The 24,133-nt window shown below is 39.1% G+C and overlaps 1 protein-coding gene across 6 annotated transcripts in view; it reads left to right on the top strand.

Annotated features, from left to right (window-relative positions):
* The window catches only part of FOXP2 (forkhead box P2), a 441,997-nt gene that overhangs the window by 59,549 nt on the left and 358,315 nt on the right, over positions 1–24,133 (top strand). For 5 of the 6 annotated variants that reach the window (XM_064447190.1, XM_064447252.1, XM_064447164.1 and 2 more), the window contains one exon: positions 10,811–10,957. The gene's annotated coding sequence lies outside the window, so the exon portion shown is untranslated. Of the gene's footprint in view, positions 1–4,738; positions 4,847–10,810; positions 10,958–24,133 lie in introns of all 6 variants that reach the window. The other variant, XM_064447173.1, reaches the window with a different exon arrangement.

Below are 24,133 nucleotides of genomic sequence, written 5' to 3'. Positions count from 1 at the left end.
AAATTGCATTTCTTTATTTTCAAGTCTGCATTGTTTTTGCATGAAATTGTAACTGTTTGAAGGATCATTTGAATCTCACAAATTCTGCAAGGTAGTTTTATTATTCACTTGAGAAAAAAAGTACTTCCTGTCTTTCAGCAGTGCCTGCAATATATACTTACATATATATGTATAAATGCTTCTTTTTTCTAAAAACTAAAGAACAAAACATGACATGAAGGAATTTACGTATGCTGCCACATTTATAATTACCATTAGAAACCTTGTGAAGCACATTTTCTTTTATTTTAAGTTTGCTTCTAGTATATGCCCCATGGATTATTTTTTTCTTATTTTAGTAATTTTCCTGCCTGTATTACAGTGATAAAATCTGTACTGTTCTGAATATTTTTTTTAAATTTTAAAAAGTTCAGTGAAATTCCAGACTTGCATGAGAAGGAAGGTTATTAAAGCTAAAGTTTAGAATGTACTTAGTTTGTAATCAATGAGAGTTACAATAGCTGTGATTGATATTGGGCATAAGATTGCTGTAATGTTAAACACCTCAGAAGCTGTTCACCGATAAAAAAAGGTCTCCCAGTTTAAACTGGTGGAAGTGTGTTTTGGATGCTTGTCTATATAAGTAATAAAAAAAATTATTATCCTTTCTTTGTACAATAATAAAGTATATCCAGAGAAAGTAAATCTGTGATTTTAACATCTTTTGACAAGCACATTAGACTGTAGAAAGAGCATCCAAGTTGGGGCTCGGGGCATATGGTGCTACCTTCTGCTAGCATAGCTCCAGAACAAGTCACTGTGTTCACCAAGGGGTCATGGTCAGACTCTGAGGTTCCTTCCTCTGGTCCGGGGGAAAAACCACAGTTCCTTCTCATATGGAAAAATCAGAACATAAACTGCCCACCTCCCTTCCCTGCAATACCTTCATTGTGCAGAGAACACAGAGGTGCTCTGAAATGTTTTGCTATCCAATCAGGTTTTTTTGATAAAGCTTCAGAGAAGTTAAGCTAAACAAAAATTGTGTTGGTTAATAATCCACAAGCTAAACAATGCTGTAGCACTAGAAATCCTCAAATTAGTCTCTGTGAATGTTTGGGTTTTTTTATTCTGGAAAGAGATACAGTGCTATATTAAAAGAAAAGAGGTTTATATCATGATGTGAAATACTTGGGGCATTTCAAACTTAAATATGTTCAGAATGTTATTTAAATGGTTGTTTCTTGAATAAGTAGCAACTCCCTTAGAATTCCTTTACACACCTTCCTAGACTGTCTTATTTTATTTAGATTTAAAGACTGGTATTTATAATAGATAATCCAAGTGTTATGTGTCTTGGGAATTCAGCATATGGATGGGTATATGGAAGGCATTAGTTATATGAGGTTTGTTGACCAGCTTTTAATTCAGATTGTCATTTTTAACACACGGCGGTGCAGATGGTAAAGTTTTGACTGTCCGTCAGAGCCCCAATGCCTTAGGGACAGCTGTTGCTGATAAATCTTTTTTACATGCTTTAGGTCAAGACTAGTCAAACCTGTTACAGCACCTGCTTCTACATATGCAAATCTGTTGTTTTGATATTTCATTAAACTGGGAAAGGTAGTGGTCTCTCGTGGCCGTAAGTAAGCCTGGAATGTAGCCCGTACAAAATGAAATCTAGCAAAAAGACAACTGTGGTTTCTGCGCTGTAGCCATGGGATGCTGCTTCTGTTTGGGGGCTTTGTTTCTGGAAGACTGCCTGTAATTTGGAAGGAGGGTAGAAAGACAAGTGTATGTTTGGAGGCGAGAAGAAAAGGGAAGGTGTTTGCTGTCATTGACTGTAGGGTAGTTGTGAAGTTTGACATGCCCAGAAGCTAGCGGGTGCCATGTGGGGCTCCCCTACACTGCATACCTCCGTTTTCATCATCTGGTAAGCCTGCAGCATGATTTCCGGGCACTGGAGCATACAACATGTCTACTTCGGTTTGGAGCTGATTGATCCACGGTACGGAACATGCTTGTGGGATCTTCCCTTGCTATAGAAGAACATAAATGATTGAAATGCTTTCTTAAGAAAGAAAAGTATCATTTGTTTATCTACTTTGGTGCCTAGCAAAAGAAATTCCTGTCAAATGGCAGCACGCTGGAAGAGCTGATGGTTTGCTGCACAAGGTGACGCGTGGGTTGTGGAAACTTCTAAGCTGTTTATATTTGTTTAATCTATCAGATATATATAGAGTTTAAATCATGGGGAAGAAACTTCTTCATTTATTGCACTTCGCAAGTAAGGTTGTGGCATGTAATAGAAATGGCGCTTAAGGATTGTTTTTTTGAGCAAACTGACAGAAGATTTTATCCTGCACTGCCATAGATTGCTGTGGGGGAAAAAGGGAAATAGTAAAATTGATGAACAAATGTTGCATGCTGTCATTTTAGATTATCTTGTTTCACCATGAAGTTGCTGCTAATTTTTTAAAGATAGTCTAAAATTTCGCTGTTGCAGAAAGTACCATAGTAGCGCTGTTGACTGTGTTAATTATTTCATTCCAAGGCTAGTTTGTCAACAGTATCTTAATCAAGCCACCAGTAAAACGCTTTTTGAACATTTTGCGGAGAAAAAAGAAAACCGCCCTGACCTTTCGACCTTGTCAGCTGAGTTTTCCCATTCTGACACTAGGCATTATTTTTGCAAAGGTTGGAAGTTTAACTCTTCAAGGAACCAGATATCATTTTTATTGGGATATTAATTCTGGTAGGTGCTAATCTCATCAAGATTTGCAGACATTTTCCTTCATAGGCCATTCTGATTTGTAGCTTTTTCTTTTCACAGCAGTATTAAATACCAAACCTCCTCTGATATGGAAGTTCATTAGAGATATGTCTTTGATGGCAGCCCTTTCAGGGCTTCAGTTTCAAATACCTTGATGTAAAGCTTAAGAAGCCATTGTGTTGTAAGCCCTCCTTGATGTGTCTTATTTAGATCTGCATAGTAAATCAAGGAAAGTAAATAACAAGGCAGCAGATGGAAGCATGGAGATAAGGCCAGTGAACAATTGTATTTGTATTTTGTTATGATGTTGACAGGAGCTAAAATTCACTAATCTAGTTCAACTGATCTGCATTTCAAAGAAATCTCATTTAGCAGCAACTTGAAGGTTTGGAGGATAAAGTTCTTTTATTGCAGCTTTTATTGCATTCTTTGCTAATTTATCTGGTCAAGATTTAGCCTTGCTTACTTAAAGCAGCAAGCATGTTACAAGGAGTCTTAAATACTACGAAAGCATTAATGTCTAGACTATGAACTGAAGGTAATTACATATCCAGCAGTGAATAGGCTACGTTTAGGAAATACTGTTGTCCAAATGGAATTGCAAGAGAAATGCAGATCAGGTATTTTCCCCGTTTTCTCTAAGTGTTTCTTTTTTAAATATTTTTTTTTTATTGTGGGGAAAATGAATACATAGGCAAATCTAAAGTTATTAAATGTAAAAAATATAATTTCTTGAATTGTGAATTCAGTCATACCATATTTGTGGCTCTGTTTACAAACTGATAGCTCGTGTTAAGGTTTCATTTAATGATTACCCTCCTGTATGTATTCAACAAAACTGTTAAAAGGTGGGCGATAGCTTAGTAGAATGACGGACTACAATTGTTTTTACGTGCACTCTAAATGGTGCGGACAGCGTGTGTGTGAGTTTTGTGCTTTGTATTAGCTAAAGCACAGGCATGCTGTCTGGCAAAAATGTGACAAATACATTTTACAAATCAAATATGATCAAAATGAAAAGTGATTAAAAGTAGAATTTAGTGTCTCCTTTTGGAATTTTAAAAAAGTTATTTAATCTTAAGGCCAAAACCCAGCCTGTACTTTGATTTAGTTTTGACTTTGTAATATGAATGCTAACAATGGGCTATTTAGAGAATCAGTCACAAGCATGTGCATACCTACATACAGATACAACAATATAGTATGGCAAGGCGTGCTAGACTGGTGTACATCCACTCTAATAATGGGCCCCAGTTCTCTAAGACATGTAAATCAAACCCAGCAGCTGCTGCATTTTAATGCTGCAGTCCTTGCTGCCCTTCTGCAGCCTGTCCTTGTTCCTGGGTTGCTGTCATAGAGCCCACTCCTGTGCCCAGAGGACTGTGCTTCCATCTCATTTGCAGCGTGGGTCTTCGTACTACCTTTTTGTAGGCTGGAGAGGAGTGGAGGGGGAGGCAGCTGGGGGTGACGGCACTTGGTAGGCTGCAGCTGTATCTGGTAGCTTTTGGCTGCTGGAGTCCATAGGAAAATAAGATTGAGGGATGGTAAATACTTCTTTAGTAGTAGTGCTGGCTTAAGCAGCTTTTGATTCCTTCTCCCCATTACTACAGCTCTGAAGATGCTCATACGGTTGTTTGTGCATCTGTAAGGTGGACGCTATAAGGTTGAAATCAGCTTTTATTTTGCCAGGTTACTTCTAATCTAGACTGGTTCCTGAGCACGGCTGACCATGTAGCTCCGTGCCCAGTTGCCTTGGCATAGCTCAGTGGGCAGTGCTGGGAAGGTGGAGGTGGTGCTGTAGCTGCCTCCACTGCTGGAAGAAGTGTTCATCAGAATATGTCCCAAGATGCATGGGGTGAGCATCCTCATTAGTGCAAGCCAGCGTGACTGTGTGGTCCCACCTTTTATGCAGGCCACTTCTCCCCACTCCTCTCTTGCCCTGGCCGGGATGTCCCTGTTTTGGTCAAAAGTTGATGATTTGTTTTGCAGGACTGTTTTAAAATAATTGAACTCCCTGATCTGTCTCATCTTGCCATTGCACAAATGTCCAAGCCAGCACAAGGAGGGAGTGGGAGTCTGCTGGAGCTGAAGAGGAAGGTAAGGGAAGTTAGGACTGCTTCAGCCCCAGTTTAGAGTGGCCTAAGTCATTGTGCAGCTGCATCCTCTGGAAATCTTGCCTTTATGCCCTAGAAGCGCTGTATGCTGTGCCAGTGTAAAATGAAGTAGACAATACAAATAGCAATTATTCAAAAAGGTGACTTGCACTGCTTTGTGAAATAAATATTTACCAGCCAATATAATGACAATAAAATAAATCAAACTCTCCTAGGAAACTCCACAGCATACCTGAACGTTTAATTATATCCCAATCTGCCAAAGTTCAGAAGGCAAATTTTGGATTAGAAGATGTCCCGGGGATGTGACCCTGCTTACAGCACCCTGGAGCAAACATGTAGGTCCACAAGAGCAAGTCCCTTCAGACACAGTGGTGTTCACATTTTTAGTTCAGGTCTCCCCGCTTTTGTGTACAATTTAAATCATCCCCTCAAATAAACAGTACGGTTCTACTGCCTGGCCTGCCCCAGTCTCCAGAGTTTATCAGTCCTAGTCTGTTTTTTCAAATCTTATGCCCTTGTACTGTTGGCTTCAGCACTGCTGACCCTCTCTCCATCCAGTCTAAGCCCTTCCTGTGTCCTGGCACTGCCTAAGGTGACAAGGAGGCGTCCCGGCTGTCATGGACTGCTCGCTTCTTGTGCTCCTGTCCCTGCTGGCTCCATGCACGTGTTGCGTTCCCCACAGGGCTGCAGGAGGGGAGAGTGTTTTCAGCAAAAGGCAGAGTGAGAGGTGAAGGAAAGAGGAGAAAGGGAAAGGGAGGGGGAAAAAAACTGAATGAAGTTTTATGGAGTTGCTTGCATCTCTCCCTCTACAGAAACCGTTTGCACCCGTCACAGTCTAGGAGTGCTGGAGCACTGTAACAGTGCTGTATGTTAGTGAGCGATCTCTCCGGTGATCGGGATCAAAACCATTTAGAAATGAGGTGCATTAAAAAATAAAACTTGAATTCCACCTATTTTCTTGTCAGTTCCATTGCTCTTTGCAGAGCCCTGGCTGGCTGAATTGTGCGTTATGGTGCATGTCTGGAATCACACTGCCCTGGTCAGCATTCGTCTCTTCAGATCCCGCTGCGTGTCCTTGTGACGAATGGCAGCCTAACGTTGAGAAAAGAAGGGCAGTTAGAGCTGGAAGGAATATCGGAGAAAGTAAGTGGCACTCGACCCACTGGGGATTGCTAGGGAAAAATATTCCCAGACGTAGTTGCCACAAGAACTACTAGGCAAGATTACCACTATCTATTTAACCTCCCTAAGCTTGGGTGTTAGTTTAACAACACTTTCAAACTATTCCATCCAAATACCCCAAATCCAGCATTCTCCCTCTGTTGGCAGATTGCCTGATACAGCTAGTTAGCCTGTGTTTTCTGTCATCTATCTTGTATATAGCATTTACTTTGAGATGGTAGACAGCTAGCCGTGCGAGGAATTATTTAGGCACAGGTCTTACCTTTGGTTTCGTGCCAGTCCATCCTGTTATAGTTCAGTTTAAGACTGTACTTCTGGTCAATATAGTTTTAGGTAGAACTTAAATAAATCTGCAAGAGAAACATCAGGAATATTTCTCAAGCTCTTAATGTCAATCCAAATCCAGAAGATGAAGAGTTCGGTATATAACTGATTAGAGGACTAGATTTTAAAATATTTCAAATTTTAGTGGGTGTTTTCAGATCCTGCAGGAGATTTATATAAATGTAAAGGGAAGATTATCAGTTATCTTAATGGCACTGATGCATGGGCTCTAGTAGTAGGAAGACCCTTTTATCTATACATAGATCATTTGTTCTGCCTTTGTCTTTTTATTATGTGAAAGAATGGAGGTAGTGCCAACCCTGACGTTTGCTGAAATATTGGGTTTTGATCACAGCATAATAATATTCCCAAAATTGCAGACAAACCAAATGGCTTTGTTCAGTTTAATAGCACAACATTTAGGGTATTTTCTAGTAATATTCCTTCACTTCTTCTATTATTTATATCGTGATTGATCTCTTGTTTACTCATTATGTTGTTTCCAGATTAGGACCATGATACCAGAGATCAGCAGGAAGGGACCTTTGCACAGATATATTTTTGTCTTTTGTTGCTGTATTTTAAGACGTCTTTCTTAACAGACGTCCCAGCGTTTACTTAGCAAAGTAGTGATTGTTTTTGTGAGTTTATGTTTTTGTGAGATAAGATTTCTTGGTAAAGGCTTTTAGATAAACACTGTGCTAAAGACACATGATTGTAATACTGCATTAGGCTGACTGTACAGTTGCATACTAGCATAAACATTCTTCAATCTTAAACCAAAACTCCAGTCCAGTCCTTGATTGTTTATATGCTATGATTCAGCCCAAATCTTGCACTAGCCTTTTACTTAGCTTCACCCAATAGGCTATAGATATTGAAAGTAAAATTAATAGGATGCTTATGGACAAAAATGGAATTTTATAGCATATTTAGTCAGGGACTTGAGCTGTTGGATTTTTTGTAAATAAGGTATATAAACCCAAAACAATGGAGAAACTTGCTTGTATCGTCCTCAAATACTTGTTTTCTAACGTGTTTTTCTGTAACGTAATCTAAAAATACGTGGCAGTCGTGGGATAAAGTATTTTATCAATGCTTATTTGGGATCAGTTTGTCATGCAGCTGTGGCTTTATGAAATGCACAAAAAGTCCTATAATAATAATGCTAATAAGATCACACTACCTTGTATAGCTTTTACTTTGTGTCTTAGGTGACTTATGGAAATGGTGTGAGCTTGCACACAAGCGTAGCTTTTAATATCCCAAATCAATATTTGTGTACTCTGGAATATGTTTGTGTCTTTAATCCTATAGGTTACTTGTATCACTGTGCTGTTTCAAAAATGAAAAATACAAGCTAAGAAGTTCTTCATGTAAAAATTTCTTTGTATATCTTTGGTGTAAGTGGATTTCCATCAGGGGCATAATTGAATTAGGCAATATATGGAATAAATTTTTAAAGCAAACGTGAGTGGTCTTTTAACCTTCAGATAGGATTATAGAACAAGTGGTTGAAAAGAAAGCATTCTTAGCTTACACACTTTTTTTGTGTAACTGTTGAATCCCAGCACTTGCAACTGTGGTAATTGCATATCAACTTTTCCCTCTTTACATGCACTTGTGTGAGAGAGCCAAGAGCATACTCATGGGAAGATTTTGTAAACTTTTTAATTGTAACTTGAAGCCATGTATGGGAAAGAGTGAGAATCACAGCTTTTATTTGGCAACCAGTAGGTAGCCGTCTCCTAATACCTGTTCTTGTGGTTTTTCTTTCCCAATGTTGAAGTAGTGGCGATGATAATTCTGAAGTGTTGTTATTGCTACAGTCAAATTGCTTTTAAAGGGTTTGTCCTGCAATAGTATTTTACCTGCTGTAGTATACCTGGCGTGTTCTTCTCTGAATTTTGCAATTTTGTGAGAATCTTGTCTTTGCTCATATATAAATTCTAAGACATTCGGTTCTTGTTTGCCACAGCTTGCTCTTATTTATAGTTAGTATTACAGCGACGTGCAGGATATCAAACAGAACTTGCATTGCTTTTGAGCTGGCTGGGTTATATTCCTACCCTTAAGATTTTACATTCTAAACAGAGAAGTTGGACGAATGGTAGAAGGGAGGGGTGGCCTAAAATGTTGCTATAGGCCAGTAGTACATGGGTCTTTGATCATTAGCATGCTGTACTGTGAATTTTCTTTCATCCTCAGTGTAGCCATTTGAGCTGTAGAAGCAAACAGAACAGCAAACAGTGTAGCAGCCTCTTTTGCAGAGTGTAGAAGCTATGAGGGGGAATAGAGAGAACAGTAAACATACTTTGATCCAATATATCAAGCTGACCAAAAAAAAGGATCAGTAATTCAAATTCCTCACTGTAGGGTCTAAAAAGAATGTTAATAAAGGGTTCTGTGCATAGATACAGTGGAAACTTTCTGGTTTTGGGGTGAAACGTTAGGGTATTAATGCATGCATTTTGCAAAAGGGACTTTGGTTGCATACTGATGTCTGAACAAAGTTATTTTTGTCCTGTTATGTTTTTTTGTGCTAGTACAGGCTGCTTCTTCATATAATGTGCCAATGCATAAGTCTCCATATAGGGATACTCAGTTCACAGACACAAAGATCTGTATCTAGCAAGAGAGCAGAAAGGACTGGTTATATTCCTTTGGTACACCTGGTAGGTATGGATGGAATTAATTAACATAGTTTTTGCTCAAAAGTGACATGCAAGTCCATGACAGCAAAAAGTGTTTGTTCCTGATGACAGTCATTCACTTTCTGCTGGTTCAGAAGGCTTCCCTGAAGGAATTTTAATTGATCTGCACTTACCCAAAATAAATCAGAAACACTGCTGTATCCTAGAGATTAAAGCAAAAGAGGAGATATTGGAATACAGAGTATATGATTTTTAAGGTTTGCTTTGAGATGAAACTTGGGACATGGAGATGCTGACCTGCATTTAGATAAGTGTTGAACTGAGTGGGAATACATGGATGAAGGTACACATGAGACCAGCAAACAACTTGAGAAGCAGAACCTTGCTTTGTAGCCCTCTACCTTGGCTGCTTTGGGACTGTGGACCGGGGAGAGGAAGGCTACTGCTGCTTTACAGTAAGACTTTTTTTTTCCTGTGGTGATGCTGTTTTGGCAAAGTCAATCAAATTTATTAAGCTCGTAGTAAAGTACAGACAACCATGGGAATTCAGTTTGCAGTTCAGAAGGATCTAGCCTGTACTTCAAATGCAAGTAAGACTAGACTCCCTGTGTACCTAATGCAGTATTCTGGTTCTTGTGTGGTGAATATGTCAGTGTAAAATGGATATAAGAATTGTTGAAGTAACACTAGCATAAATGAATATACAAGGAGAGAGGACTGGTCATCTTGGTTCAGACCAATGGTTCATCTAGGTCATCCTCTGTCTCCAGTGAAGGCTGTCTTCCAAGGGTACCTCAGCTCTCCCTTTTGGCTCATGAAAACTCCTTGCATCAACAGCATCCTTGGGAAGAAATCCACTGTTCTGTTACCCATTTTGTGGAGAAGAAACTCCTGCTTTTTCTTTTGAACTTGAGTTTTACTAAGCAGCCCTGAGTTCAAAGAATAGGGAACAGATGATGTTTGTGCAACCTCTCCATCTTCAGGCTTTTGTAGTCTTCTCTCATGCCTTCCCCTAAGTTGTCTCTTTTCCAGTCTGGATAGTTGTGGCATTCAGAATTGTTCCTCATATGGAAACCATTCTAAGCCTTTGATCATGTACATTTTCTTCTCTGAACCTTTGCTAATTAGTTCTGTTGCGTTGTGTTCTGTGCTGGACACCAAAGCGGAGTGTGCATTTCAAGATGGAGATTAATACAATGGCAAATGATGTGTTATGCTTTGCTCTATATTCCTTTCCCAATAGTTTTTAACATTGAATTTATGGTTTTGACTCTGACAGAGTGGTGAGTTTTAAGTTTTCATGGAGATATCTGTCATAAACCCCAGGTCTCACTTTCTGAGCAGTAAGATGTAGTGCAATAGAGAGCTGTTTTGTTTAACAGAAGATTAAGATCAGAAAATTTATCAATAATGGGTGGCCAAGACAGTTTCCAGTGAACCCTGCAAAAACTATTCAAAATTTCTTGGTGGTGCAAAATAATCAATAATGGGAAATTATCTTTTAATTTGTACACATGCTTTTAAAAGTAATATAATCTTGTTATTATGAATCTCGGAGTGGAGTAAGTGATTACTTTAGGAGTAGTGACTACTTCACATATTTCATACAAAGAAAGAAAGATGTAAAGCGTGTGGGATTTCTTCCAAGGTACTCAGTATATGTGTGTAAGAACGGTCCTGTAAACGTACTAAAATGTGTTTTAAAGAGGTGATTGTAATACCTTGCTATAAAACTCAGTATGGATGCTTGCACTTACAGTGTTCCTTTCCCTTCTTACCCATAGAAAATTCCGAGTGAATGTTAAGGACTTTTTGTCCTCATCTGCCATAGAGGTGAAACACACTTGTGGAAGGAGAACCAGTTTGAGCAAGAAGGAAAAGACCCTCCCTTCCGACAGTACAGAAAGGTGACTGAGTGACTCCGAAGAAATGTAAGTGATTTATTACGGAACTGTGGCTGTGGCTGTTTCTACTGTGGATTTATATGCTCTGTGGGAGGTACACAGTACCACATCACTGAAACGTATTGCTTATAGATGTAAAAATATGGTTTAGGAAGAAATTTGTGAAGCATACAGAAAATACACACTCCTTCTATGTTTATTTGATGGTTAGCTATACTACTTTTTCTTTTTCTCTGAATGGCAATTGTTCATGGAAATGAAGTGCTGTAAGAGTCACAAACGTGTTGTTCTACCATTTTCTACTTTTCTAGACCTGAGTTAATTCAGATAGGTAGAAACTAAGCAGCTAAATGTCTATTATCCTAGATTCTGCTTACCCTCAAGAGAGAAGCAGGCATCCCCGGAGGCTGATCCAGCTCACCCTAAAAGTAATGCCTTGGGAATTCAGTATTGCCCCTTGAGTAGCTTGTGTCTCTCCATTGACAGCTTAGCTTTAGCCTAAGTGTTCAGTGAACACTTTAACCTGGCACATCAGCGTAAGAAGCAGTACCAGCCTCTTTTCCCCTCCCCGTATTGTCGTTCTCCCTCAGCATGCGTAGCTGTTCATAAATTTGGAGAATGGATCTGGCTGAAAATAACCAATTATTTGTATGGTTTTGTTTTCAGCTGGGTTTATCCCAGCCTTCTCCCATATGGCTGTCCAAGGGCTGTGACTGGTACAAAGGGTGATGGGGGTGGGAATTAGCAGCCAAAAGTGCGGGGGAGTGCACGATAGCTTCTTTTGGCAGCTGTGCTAGTTTCTGCAGCTTAAATTGCTTGGTGAGCTATAGTCTCAGACCTTGTAGATATTTTTAGTGCTCTGCCATTTATAAGAGTGGAAAAACTTGGGTGAGGCACCCTTACTTATTATCTAATGGGGAACTACTGTTTTGTTGTGCATTTCACACTGGTAGTGGCAGGGTCTTTTATATCCTTTGTAAATTAAAATTCAGATCTCCAAAACAGGGAAATGGTCACAAATGGCTAGCAAGTAAGCAGTTGTCTTATAGTAATCTATATTGTAGGCATGGTACTGTATAATTCATATATACATACACAATTTCTGAATCTTAAAAATGCTAGGCTGATTTTGTATAGCACCAAGCTTGATGTGTGGGTTGGGTGGTATCATATGATTAGTGGTTGGACTAATTTAGGCACAGGATCCTTGCCTCTCCTGAACAGTAAAATACTGAATAGCATTTCATTTTCACATTAAATACCTGATGGGAGGGTGTAAAGAAGGCAGAGCCAGACTTTCTCATTGGTGCCCAGTAACAGGATGAGAGGCAACGGGTACTAATTGAATACAGAAGTTTCCATTTAGACATAATATAAAAAACTTCCTTACCTTGAGGATGTTCAAACATTGAAGTAGGTGGTTCAAAGAGGCTTTAGAATCTCCATCCATGGAGATACTCAAAACCCAATGGGACACAGTGACAAGCAGCCTGCTGCATCTGACCCTGCTTGAGCAGCGGTTTAGACTAGGCGATCTCCTGAGGTCCCTTCCAACCTCAGCTATTCTATGATTCCAATAATATTTATAGGTTAAAAAATCAGACAAGATTCTGCTATTTTATTTTGTGATATTTTAAATTTTTTTCTTTTTTTTTTCCTATTTTGATGTATTTAGCAATTTATTTTAGGCTTTTTCTTAAGTTTTGGCTAAAGATGAGGGATGGCAGAAGTTGCAAGCTTTCTAAAATGTGTTAAATTATATTTAAAGACTTGTGAATATAACTAAGAAAATCACATTGAAGTATGTGAAAATATTTTTTAGCTATGAATTAACACCATAATTCACATGATGTGGACAGTCACATGATGGGAATTTTGGATGTTTAAAATTAGTATCTTTTTCACTTGTTCCATAGAAAGGAAGATACATTTTTAGTACCATTTTGTGTTTGAAAAAAAAGAGACAAAACTAAGAACAAAGCCTTGGAGGAGAGATCCATTAATCTACAATAGAAATACCTGTCTTCCTGAAGTCTGGTCAGAAGGTCAATAAGACCTATGAAGCGGCCTAACAATTTCACTATAAGCTCTGTTTTCAGGTATTTCCAAATGGCCATTCTGGGACAGTCTGTAATTCAAGTAGATGCCAATGGAAACCTGTAAAAATTGGGAAAATGGAGACTAATACTTCACAACATAGTCTTCCATCTTCTAGGGATGTGTGATTCAGGGGCTTCCTTGTGTTTTGAAATACTTAGGGAAAAGAAACTCTTTAGTTGTCAGTTTTCTTGATTTTCAACTTCGATTAGTTTGGCAGACTTTTATGTCCATGTTTTTGCTATAGGTCAAATGTCTTTGCAAAGGTTTCTGTGAGATGGATGTATCATTTCTGGAAACGGAAAAAAATATTCTAAAAAAGGTCTAGGAACTCTCTGCTTTGCTTTTGAGCAAGGACTTGAAATTTGAGAGTGAAGCTTTAATGGGTTATAAGATGTGCCTTTTGCCATGCCTCTGAATGTCTATCCTTATTGCACTGAATTATAAGCTTTTGAAAATTGCTGCTTACTCATAATCAGAAGAGGCATATTACTTTGTCAGCATATTCTCAAAATATTCTCTGTATATTCTTAAGCTCCTAGAAATGATTGAGTCTGTCCTGGCTTGGAGATCAAACACTGTGTGACATTTCAAATGTACAGATCCCCTGTTATTTTCACAAAAGGGTCTTGTTTTTTGAATTTTTCTGGGACAGTGTATTTTGATTTTTATGCTTGTTGAGAATTCTGTTTTTCTGCATTTTACGCTTACTTTTCCCATGTACTTTTTGAGAAGGATGTCAAGAGTGGGATTAATTTCCCCTGACGTTAGCTATCTAAAAATGTAGGTGGTGTAAATCTGAGCTGGTCACTATAGGCTTCCTTAGTAAGTGAAGAGAGATGAAGGCTTCCAGGGGAGGATTCCCATAGCCTCTTTTTATGTCTGTCTTAAGATGAGATGATTCATCCTTTGGAGATGCCTGTTTCTTGTCACTGACAATAAAAGAAGCCTAAGGTGACCGGCACAAATTTAGACATCTAACTTTTCTATTAAATGTTAAGACAGATAAATTCCATCTCTTGTGACATAGTGTGAGCCTTAAGAGGCAGGAATGTTACCATTGACATTGACAAAAACGTCCTGCTTTCACATGAGTAAACAAAATTCTTTTTGAAATTATTTCTTTGTGGTTATGGTGATACATATGAGCTTATTAAAAGGACATTTTCCATATTGCTTAGGCAGTGTATGTAACCATTAAAAAACGCTCTTTGAATGCCATTTTAAATATTAACTATGAAATATCAATAGATTTTTATTTTTTCTTATTTTTGTCTCTAGGTTAAGAAATGCAAATGTTTTAACTCCATGTTGTTACTTAATTTCTAGTAAGATAATAAAAGTGATGTATCATGAGATTCTAGCATTTTTGCTTTAGCATTGCTTGCAATAAAAGAGTAAATGAAAAAAACTGGTGCTAATATAACAGATGAAAAAGCACTTTTAGCTGATTTTTAAAAGCAAGTAATTAAGTGACTTTCCAATTTGAAAAAGATTGCTCTACTATCAACTAGTATTGATAATGTGTTCTATTAAATGAGATTGTGATGAAATGCCATTTCCCATATGTATTGAAGTATTGTAGATTTCTCCAGTAATTTAAACTGCTGTCTGTATTTGAGTAAGAGCAACTGCATCGCCTAACAGAGAATGATAACACAGCACCTCCGTCAGTTCCAGTATTCATGGATAAGGACTGTATGTGGGATAGTTGAATGGGTTTAAAAGGTATTAGAAGGAACATACAACGTTCCTATTTGCTTTTTAGTTAAGTAATCAACCATCCTCATATTACTGGAAAAGCAAGATGGTGAAGCGTGCACAATCCAGAGTGTTCGTTTTAGAGCATCAAGGATAACTTTTTGACACAGGAGCCAATGAGGCAAGATGTGCTGCTGGTCCTTACACTAACAAACAAAGAAGGTCTAGTTGTGGATGTGGGGGTTGGGGGTAGCCTTGCTGCAGTGACCATGAGATGGTTGAGTTCAGGATACTGCGAGGCAGAAGCAGGGCAACAAGTCAGATTATATCCCTGGACTTCAGGAGACCTAACTTCGGCCTCTTCAAAGACCTGCTTGGAGGAATCCCAGGAACTAGGTCTCTAGAAGGTAGGGGGTCCAAGAGAGCTGGACAATATTCAACGACTACTTTCCCCAAGCTCAGGATCGGTGCATCCCTATGAGGAAGAAGTCAAGCAAAGGAGCCAGGAGACCCGCATGGATGAACAAAGAGCTTCTAGGGAAACTCAAATGGAAGAAGAAGGTTCACAGTACGTGATAAAAAGGGTCTGGCCACTTGGGAGGAATACAGGAATGTTGTCAGGGTATGCAGAGATACAATGAGGAAGGCCAAGGCCCACTTGGACATAAACCTGGCAAGGGATGTCAAGGATAACAAGAAGGGCTTCGTTAAACATACCAGCAGCAAAAGGAAGACAGGGGATACAGTGGGCCCACTGCTGAATGAGTGGGGGCCCTGGTGACGCAGGATGCGGAGAAGGCGGAGTTACTGAATGCCCTCTTTGCTTCAGTCTTTATGGCTAAGGCTGGGTCTCGGGCATCTCAGCCCCCAGAAGAGAGAGAAAATAAGACTTACCATTGGTTGAGGAGGATTCGGTCAGAGATCATTTAGGCAAACTGGATCCTCACAAATACACAGGCCCCGATGGGATGCACCCATGAGTGCTGAGGGAGCTGGTGGATGTTTTTGCTGAGCCACTCTCCGTCATCTTTGAAAGGCCGTGGAGGACAGGAGAGGTGCCCAAGGACTGGAGGAAAGCAAACGTCACTCCAATCTTCAAAAAGGGCAAGAAGGAGGACCTGGGGAACTATCGGCCAGTCAGCCTCACTTCTGTCCCTGGAAAGGTGATGGAGCAGTTCATCCTGGAGGTCATCTCCAGCCATGTAGAGGACAAGAAGGTTATCAGAAGTAGTCAACATGGATTTACCAAGGGAAGATCATGCTTGACCAACCTGATAGCCTTCTACGGATGGCATGACTGGCCGGGCTGACGAAGTGAGAGCAGTGGATGTTGTCTATCTTGTCTTCAGTAAGGCATTCAACAGTGTCTCCCATAGCATCCTCACAGGCAACCTAACGAAGTGTGGGTTGGATGAGTGGACAGTGAGGTGGATAGAGAACAGGCTCAACAACAGAACTCAGACGGTTGTGGTCAATGGGGCAGAGTCTGGATGGAGGCCTGTCACTAGTGGTGTTCCCCAGGGGTCTGTGCTGGGTCCAGCCCTGTCCAACATATTCATCAATGACCTGGATGATGGGACAGAGTGTAACCTCAGCAAGTTCACAGATGATACCAAGCTGGGAGGAGTTGCTGATACACCAGAATGCCGAGCTGCCATCCAACAAGACCTGGACAGGCTGGAGAGCTGGGCTGAGGGGAACCTTATGGAATTCAACAAGAGCAAGTGCAAGGTCATGCAGCTGGGGAGGAACAACCCCATGCACCAGCACAGGTTGGGGCTGAACTACTGGAAAGCAGCTCTGTTGAGAAGGACGTGGGAGTGCCGGTGGACAACAAGCTGACCCTGAGCCAGCAATGTGCCCTTGTGGCCAAGAAGGCCAAGAGTATCCTGGGATGCATTAAAAAGAGTATGGCCAGCAGATTGAGGAAGGTTATCCTCCCCCTCTACTCTGCCCTAGTGAGACCACATCTGGAGTACTGTGTCCAGTTCTGGGGTCCCAAGTTCAAGAAAGACAGGGAACTACTGGAGAGAGTCCAGCAGAGAGCTATGAAGACGATCAGGGGACTAGAGCATCTCCCTTATGAGGAAAGGCTGAGAAACCTGGGTTTGTTCAGCCTGGAGAAGAGAAGACTGAGGGGGGATCTTATCAATTCTTATAAATATCTAAAGGGTGGGTGTCAATAGGATTGGGCCAGGCTCTTTTCAGTAGTGCCCAGTGACAGGACAAGGGGCAATGGGCACGAGTTGGAACACAGGAAGTTCCACCTCAATTTGAGGAAAAACTTCTTTGCTTTGAGGGTGCCAGAGCAGTGGAACAGGCTGCCCAGGGAGGTTGTGGAGTCTCCTTCTCTGCAAATATTCAAAACCCACCTGGACATGGTGCTATGCACCCTGCTTTAGGTGTCCCTGCTCAAGCAGAGGCATTAGACAAGATGATCTCCAGAGGTCCCTTCCAACCCCTACCATTCTGTGATTCTGTGATCAAGGATATGACAAAGAAGTTTTAGTGTAACTTGGATGTCTTTTTTGTGGTTAATTTCTATGTATTTGAATTAGTATTTTGGGTGGCTAAACTTACCTGTATTATTTCATATGTGTTTTTAAAATTGCTGTTATGAAACTATGCGCAACAGTAGAATATGCTTCAAAGATGATCTTGGTATTATACTTGTCCTGTTGTAGCAGAAATGCACATGATTGCTTATTGTAAGCAGTATTTCTGTACTCTCCCGCTTATGGCCGATTGACTAACCTCATTGCAGTGCATCAAATTTTCCTTTCAGTTTTAGTTTTGTTTGGAATGTTACTTTTTGTATCTGGGATGTTTCTTTAATTTCATCTTTGTTATTTAAAATGTGGTACATTTCGTTAAGTATCGCATAGCAGCGGAGTGCATGTATAATAGTGTAAAACTGCAGACAGTACCTGACCCCTGGAATCTACATTCAACCTGAGGAAGGGATTTATTTTTTTTAAAAGAGTACTTGCAAGTTGGCCTAAAGGAAGTGCTTAGAGAAGGGAAGCAATCTCATGTTACTAAGTTTTAGGTATTTTCCCTTTTTTTCTCTCTCTATAATATTTGCACAAAATAACATTCAGCGATGTTTATATCTCAGTATCATTAAACCATGTTCTGTAAACATGAACAAAATATTTCCCTTTTAGCAACACTGTCATATCAGTACTTGCTGGCCAAGATTCTCACTGGTAAATAGGCAGAGCTTCACAGAAGATGGCAAGTTGGCTCTTCATGTAGTTGATACAAGTTTTATAGGCTTGATTTCTTTCACAATTGTCTCCTTTTATTTGAGTTGGACTTGTAATATTCCTATCCCCCTGCTACTGCAGGAATGCTTGGTTTTGGATGGCTTTTTATGCATTATCATCAAAATCCACCAAAAAGACCCTAGTTCTGAGAAAATGAAAAGGACAGTTCAGCCAAGGTGCCACTCAGCAGAGGATGTTTGAGTAGCGAAGAACTGTGCACATTTGTACTGAACTATAAATTTTATTTTATGGTTGATTTTTTGTCCTGATCCTGTTAGAGGGTTCAAACTGAGTAGATCCAACAGGCTGAGGATATCTGGATCCAGTGAAAGAATCTGGGTATAGAAACCTGAAGAGATTCTGTTCAAGAAACTCATTAATGATGGCAGCAAAATTAATGGAGCTAATGTTATCCACAGCACAGGCATCTACCTCAGCAGGGTTTTTTCATGATAGAAAATTCCACATGGGGTCAATCCCATTCCATGCACATAGGGAATAAAATTGCCATCCCGTTGTTGGTCCAACTCAATATTTAAAGGCACCCTGAAGTTTCAAACAGGAAAAAAGGGAAGGATGTTTTGATTGTTGCAGGCATTTTTAGAAAGTATAAATATGTATTGATAGTTTTTCTAAAACTACCTATGTGCTCTGCATCTTGTCTCTAGTCACAAAGCAGGCAAGAGAGGAAGGAAAACTTTTCACCAGCGTGTCTTTATTTCTTCAGCTTATCTATATAAACTGTCTTGTCTCCAGTGGCTTTTGGATGGTTAAATTCCTGAATTACTTATTTGGCGGCATCGATTAATTAGACCTTATTCCCATTCAGACTGTCAGTTTTCCTCATTTTCTACTTTGTGAGAGATGGAGTCATATTAATTTAATCTGAAGTATCTTTCCAGTGGTACAAGGGAGTAAAAGATGGGTGATGGACTAAATACAGGTACCAGCTAAGCAGATGCCTTTCACTAAAGTGACCATTTTATAGACTCTGGTGTCCTCCTGCACGCAGTTGCAGAACCCTGGCATTGAGCCATTCACGAATTGGAAATGGTATGAAACACGCATTTGTAATGGAACACAATATTCTTCATACAAGATTGGTAAATGTTTTTATAGGATTACTTTGTGTTGGTAAACAGCTGCAGTGTTATGCTTCAGCGATAGAAGCATTTGGATGGTAATGAAAGGATTCTGGTATACAGTTAACAAAGCATGGCGAGATCCTTTGGGGCATAAGTCATGACATTAATAATAATAATAATAATAATAATAGTAACAACAACAATAATGATGCACTGCATTTCATCTGAGAATTTCAAAGAACTCTATATAAAACATTAATGAGTTAAGTATCACCCTAACCCCCTGTGGATTACTTTTAAGACTGCTTAAATCTTTAAATGTGGAAATAAATGTGGAAATAAAGTATAATTTTTCCTGTATGTTGCTCACCATGCTTACGCTGCACACAGATAATTCCGGAAGCTTCAGTCATATATATCATGATCAATATTTTCAACACAGAGATGTCAAGGCATAGAGAAATGAATTGACTTGGTGCAGGCAGACAGTAGCTCCAGCATAAGCATCCTAACCCCCAAATCATCCAAAATTATCTGGCTGATGCAGTCATGGTTGGCTCAGGCTGCTGGGTCTCTGGATTCCGCCGTTGGGTTACGTGCACCCCTTGAGCCATGCGGGGATTGTGCCCAGACCTTGACTGTGCTCTGTGGTGAAGATGGATGTTTTTGACTGCTTTGCGTGGATTAACTTCAGATACCTGGAATGAATATTGTCATCACTTGCTGTTGTGCACTTCAAAGACTGTGTAATATTACAGAAAATAACACTATGCAAACGCAGTGCAGTTGGAACCTGGCCATTTAGAGTAGCGATTACGTGAGTTCTGATATGCTGATATATGTGTATGTCAGAAAAGCAACATATTTATACATGTTATAACCATCAGTATGAAGTACATTAAACACAAACAGCTTTTCGAGGGCAAGACAGTAGTTGAACGAACACTATAGTTGCAAAGTATAAGAGCAGAAACCATCTGTTGTGTAGCATATTTTCATGAAAACATCCATGATGGAAACCAAAGCTAATTAAACAGTTACTCCACAATGCAATTTAGGGCTTTTTAAATAATCTTATTTAGAAAATTGGTTTGGAGAGACAACTCTAAAAGACGCTTTGGGTTTTGCCCCATCAGCACTGCTCCTTGATTAAGGCCTTCTTCTCTGCATCATTGCTAAGGACTGTTCACTCTCCTCTTGTCCCTTTTGTCAGAGGAGATATCAATAGTATCTTAAAAGTATTGGTTAATGTTTTTGCTATTCTAAACCTCATATTTTGCAGTAGTGATATATAAAATTGCTTCTTTCCTTTATCTGTAGCAACAAATGAAAACATGTAGGTTCTCAGCTGACACAATTTTGGCTAAAATCATATTTTTAAATAGAAACCAACTACGGGTTATGCTAATAGAATCTCATTTGTAATTTAAACTGCAGCTGTTAACATTCAAGAATGGAGCCATACATCAAGGAGTTTTCTGCAAAAACAGAAAAATACTAATTCTTCATCCTCAGATCTGCAAATCCAGACTGATGGGATTTCAGCCCTTCATCTTTTAGTGACAGGCAGCAGCATCAGTGGAATAAAACTAAAATGTGATCCCCTTTCTCTCCACCTCCTTCCCCTAATTTTACTCTGACAGAGAAAGAAACACAGTTTTAGCTGGTATCTTTGCTCAGGGGAAAAAAATGGTCTGTCATCAGGTCTTTTAGGGAGAAAGAGCTCTTCAATGGAGCAGTTAAATGGTATTTTGATTCTCAGGGTGCATCTTATACCTGTATTTTTGCAAGATACGACAAATGATTTCTGAGGTAGTTATTGAGAGCAGAATCGAGGTCATCAACCTTCCCCCAAGAGGTCATTATCTCTCAGTTCTTGTTTCTGATGAAAATGTTCAACATGGGGGAGATGGGCTCCAGATGAACCAGCTGAAACTGCAGTCTCACGTGAGCAGTCCTGCGCCATGTGTTAGTAAAAGAGGTACTTATGTTTTTTCTTTTGGAAAAATCAGTGACTGATTAATTTTTTTTTTTTGATTAATTTTAATTCATTTTGCAATAATTTAGCGTATGAATGTTGAAGTTTATAATTCTAAATCCCCTAGCATGCATACATTACTGTAAAGTCCTCTAAAATTGGTGATGAAATAGATGCCTTTGGGTATTTTGAAGTAGAGACCTCCTGTGTCTTTGGAGAAATTTGGTTTGAAGCCCTACAGCTAAATTCAAAAGCTCTTCATTGTCTGCAAATAAGTTGCTCCGATACCAGAGTTGACGTATGGGGCTGGGTCCCAGCATATGGCTGGAAATACTCAGTTTTCTGAAGAGAAAAAAGATATAAATCTGCCACAGCAAAAGAAATTTTTACAAACTGCCATTCAAACAAAAATAATGTGGTCTGTACATAGAACAGAAAACGGCTATCATCTTAGTATTAATAGCTTCAGTAGCATCTCTGTTAGTATTTTAGTTCAAATCGGGACTGCACTTCAGAAGTATCAGGATAAACCAGAAAAAGCTAAACAAGGGCAAGCACTCCAAAAATCGACCAAAATTGTGCAGTGGTACAAAATAAAGTGGCTTGAAGCACTGTCGTGTGGCTATAAAGTGCTTGGCTCCAGCTGTTCTGCTGTACAAGCCCATTCTTGTTGGGCTCCACTATTTCCTAATGTAGACATTTTTTAGTTAAATAAGACTATGGTCATCCTTGTCATTAAAAAGTGTGTAAAAAAACCGCACCTTTTTTATCTGTGAGTAATGTAATATTTCCACTTTTTGCTCAGATAGTGGATTAGAGTCTGTAACTATAGAGGTATCTTCTGGAATTAAAATGTTTTCAATTATTCCCATGTACTTATACGACCAGTGGGCTATTTTCATTTTGTATGTTTAATATGTACTGAAGCATTTTTATTTTGTATGTTTAAAATGTGCTGAAGCAGGAGTTGTTTTTATCTAGTCTGTTTCTGTTAAAACTGTCATTTAAAGGGTGATGTTTTGAATTTTTGATCTCACCTTCTTTATTCACATTTCTAAGAGAAACTTTAAACAGATACCTTAAAGAGGAGAGCTAGATGAGGACTGTCCTTTTCAGCTCCCTTTTCTATGTTTATATGATAAATGAAGTAATAGCAAATTTATTGCTTGTTTATCAGTAGTTAGGAGAAAAATGGAAGCTAATACTGAAGGCCCAAAATTGACTATTTTTTTTTGTTGTAATCTTCTAACATCTTCTGTATTGTAATAAATTGTGTGTGTATGTTTATGAACATACACACACATGTGTGTATTATGCTGAATTTAGTATGGCACATACTAAAGAGTATTGCTAATAGGAGCAACATTGATGAGGTAGTTCATTGGACAGGTCATGGGTTGTAGTACATACTACTCATTGCTTGTAAGATGAAGCATTTAGTCTGCTTTTCTAAATAGAGTTTCCTGTTTTGTGCCCAAGTTTCTAATCTTCTTGTGCACATTTCTAGAGTTTCCCTATCCTACCCAGTGTTTGTAAATGAAATTGCTAAATGCTGGTATCTGTAGTTCTTTGTTGGACACTTAACCATGGTTTATAAAAGTCTCTGCTTTTGGTCCATCAGCTAATATTTTGTTTCCATGACACTTTGAATAGCACTGAGTTAGTGACTTACCTGGTCCCATGATCTTGAAATTGAGTCAGTAGATAGTTACTTCGGTAGCATGCTATGAAACAGTAAGATGATACATCCGAAGTGCCAAAGGTAAAACCCAAATACTGCGTTTAGGAGTTACTTACAAGCCAACATTTGTATCCACTGTAGCTTGCTCTTTCATAATTTAAAATTCTACACGTTTTTGCATAGCTTTCTAAATAGTGATACTGACTCAAATAGCTGAAAAATTTTTACCTGTTTTATGCTCATAGGTGAAACTGAGTATCATAGGATGTAACCAATAGGCAGTTTGTAAATATATATAAAAGAGGTCAAGGCAAAAGAGAGAAAGAAGAGTTGGTAGCAATTTAGGGAAAATAGAGACTAGGTGAATGACAGGAGGCATTAGTTATGAATTGCCGATTAACTCCCAGTGGTATTAGACCAGCCACTCTACAGTGAGGTAGTCAAATATTTGAGTGTGAACTGGTTTAATTGGTCAGAGAATAAAGGTACGAAGAAAATGAAGAAGCTGATAAAACAGACTTTGTAATGTTTTGCACCATGTCATAATCACTCACCAGGCTCACCAAAAGCACATACTCTTCAAAACTGCTAAGCCATTGCCGCAGAGCTGTAGGAGCACTTCCAAACATTGGGATCTTCAACATGTTGAAACATCTACATATGGTATTTTTTTTTTAATGTTGAGCTGTATATTTCAAATATTTCATTCGTTGATGGTTACAGCATTTTTACTGGCATGGCTTATGATTCATGTAAAATTTTTTTTTAAAATTGCAGATGCATATATTCAGTGACTTTGCTTGTCATGCAGAAGACTGGCAAATGTGAGTTTTTAAGTATGCTCTGGAGATGCTTTGCCTTTATTTACATCCTAAGAAGGAGTAACATGCATCTGACCTACCATTTACTACTTGTCATATGAATTTCAAAACCTAAAACCCCCCAATTTTTGTAACTTTTCTCAATGGCTCAAGAGCATCTATAGCACTAATGTTTCACTTAATGCTCCACTCACCCTTGGAAGAAAAAGTGAGATATCATGTAGAGTGGAACATGGACAATTCGCTTTCTAGGCTATAGGAAACACTGAAAGCCTGAACTGGGAAATTCTGGAAGGAGAAGTACCTTTGCCTCCCAGGTTTGTGTGTGTAAGATTGCTTTACTCTGAACGGTTTTTCTGCTCAGTCCAGATCTATCTGAAAGGCTTACAGAGGAAGGAAACAGAGTGACTTAAGTTCACCACATGGTTGTTAAAAAGATAAATCAGGCTAGAAACTGAATGGGGGGTGATGCTGTCCTGAAGAATTAAAGTCCTGAAGCAGTGTGTGGTTGTGTACATGTTAACTGAATGCTTCTTAAAAGTGGCTTGTATACCGGCTCTATTTTTAATAC

Source organism: Phalacrocorax carbo, chromosome 1 (genome assembly GCF_963921805.1).
Source record: "Phalacrocorax carbo chromosome 1, bPhaCar2.1, whole genome shotgun sequence".
NCBI lineage: Eukaryota > Metazoa > Chordata > Aves > Suliformes > Phalacrocoracidae > Phalacrocorax > Phalacrocorax carbo.
Note: the sequence above shows the minus strand (reverse complement) of the source record. Positions and strands in the feature narration are given on the sequence as shown.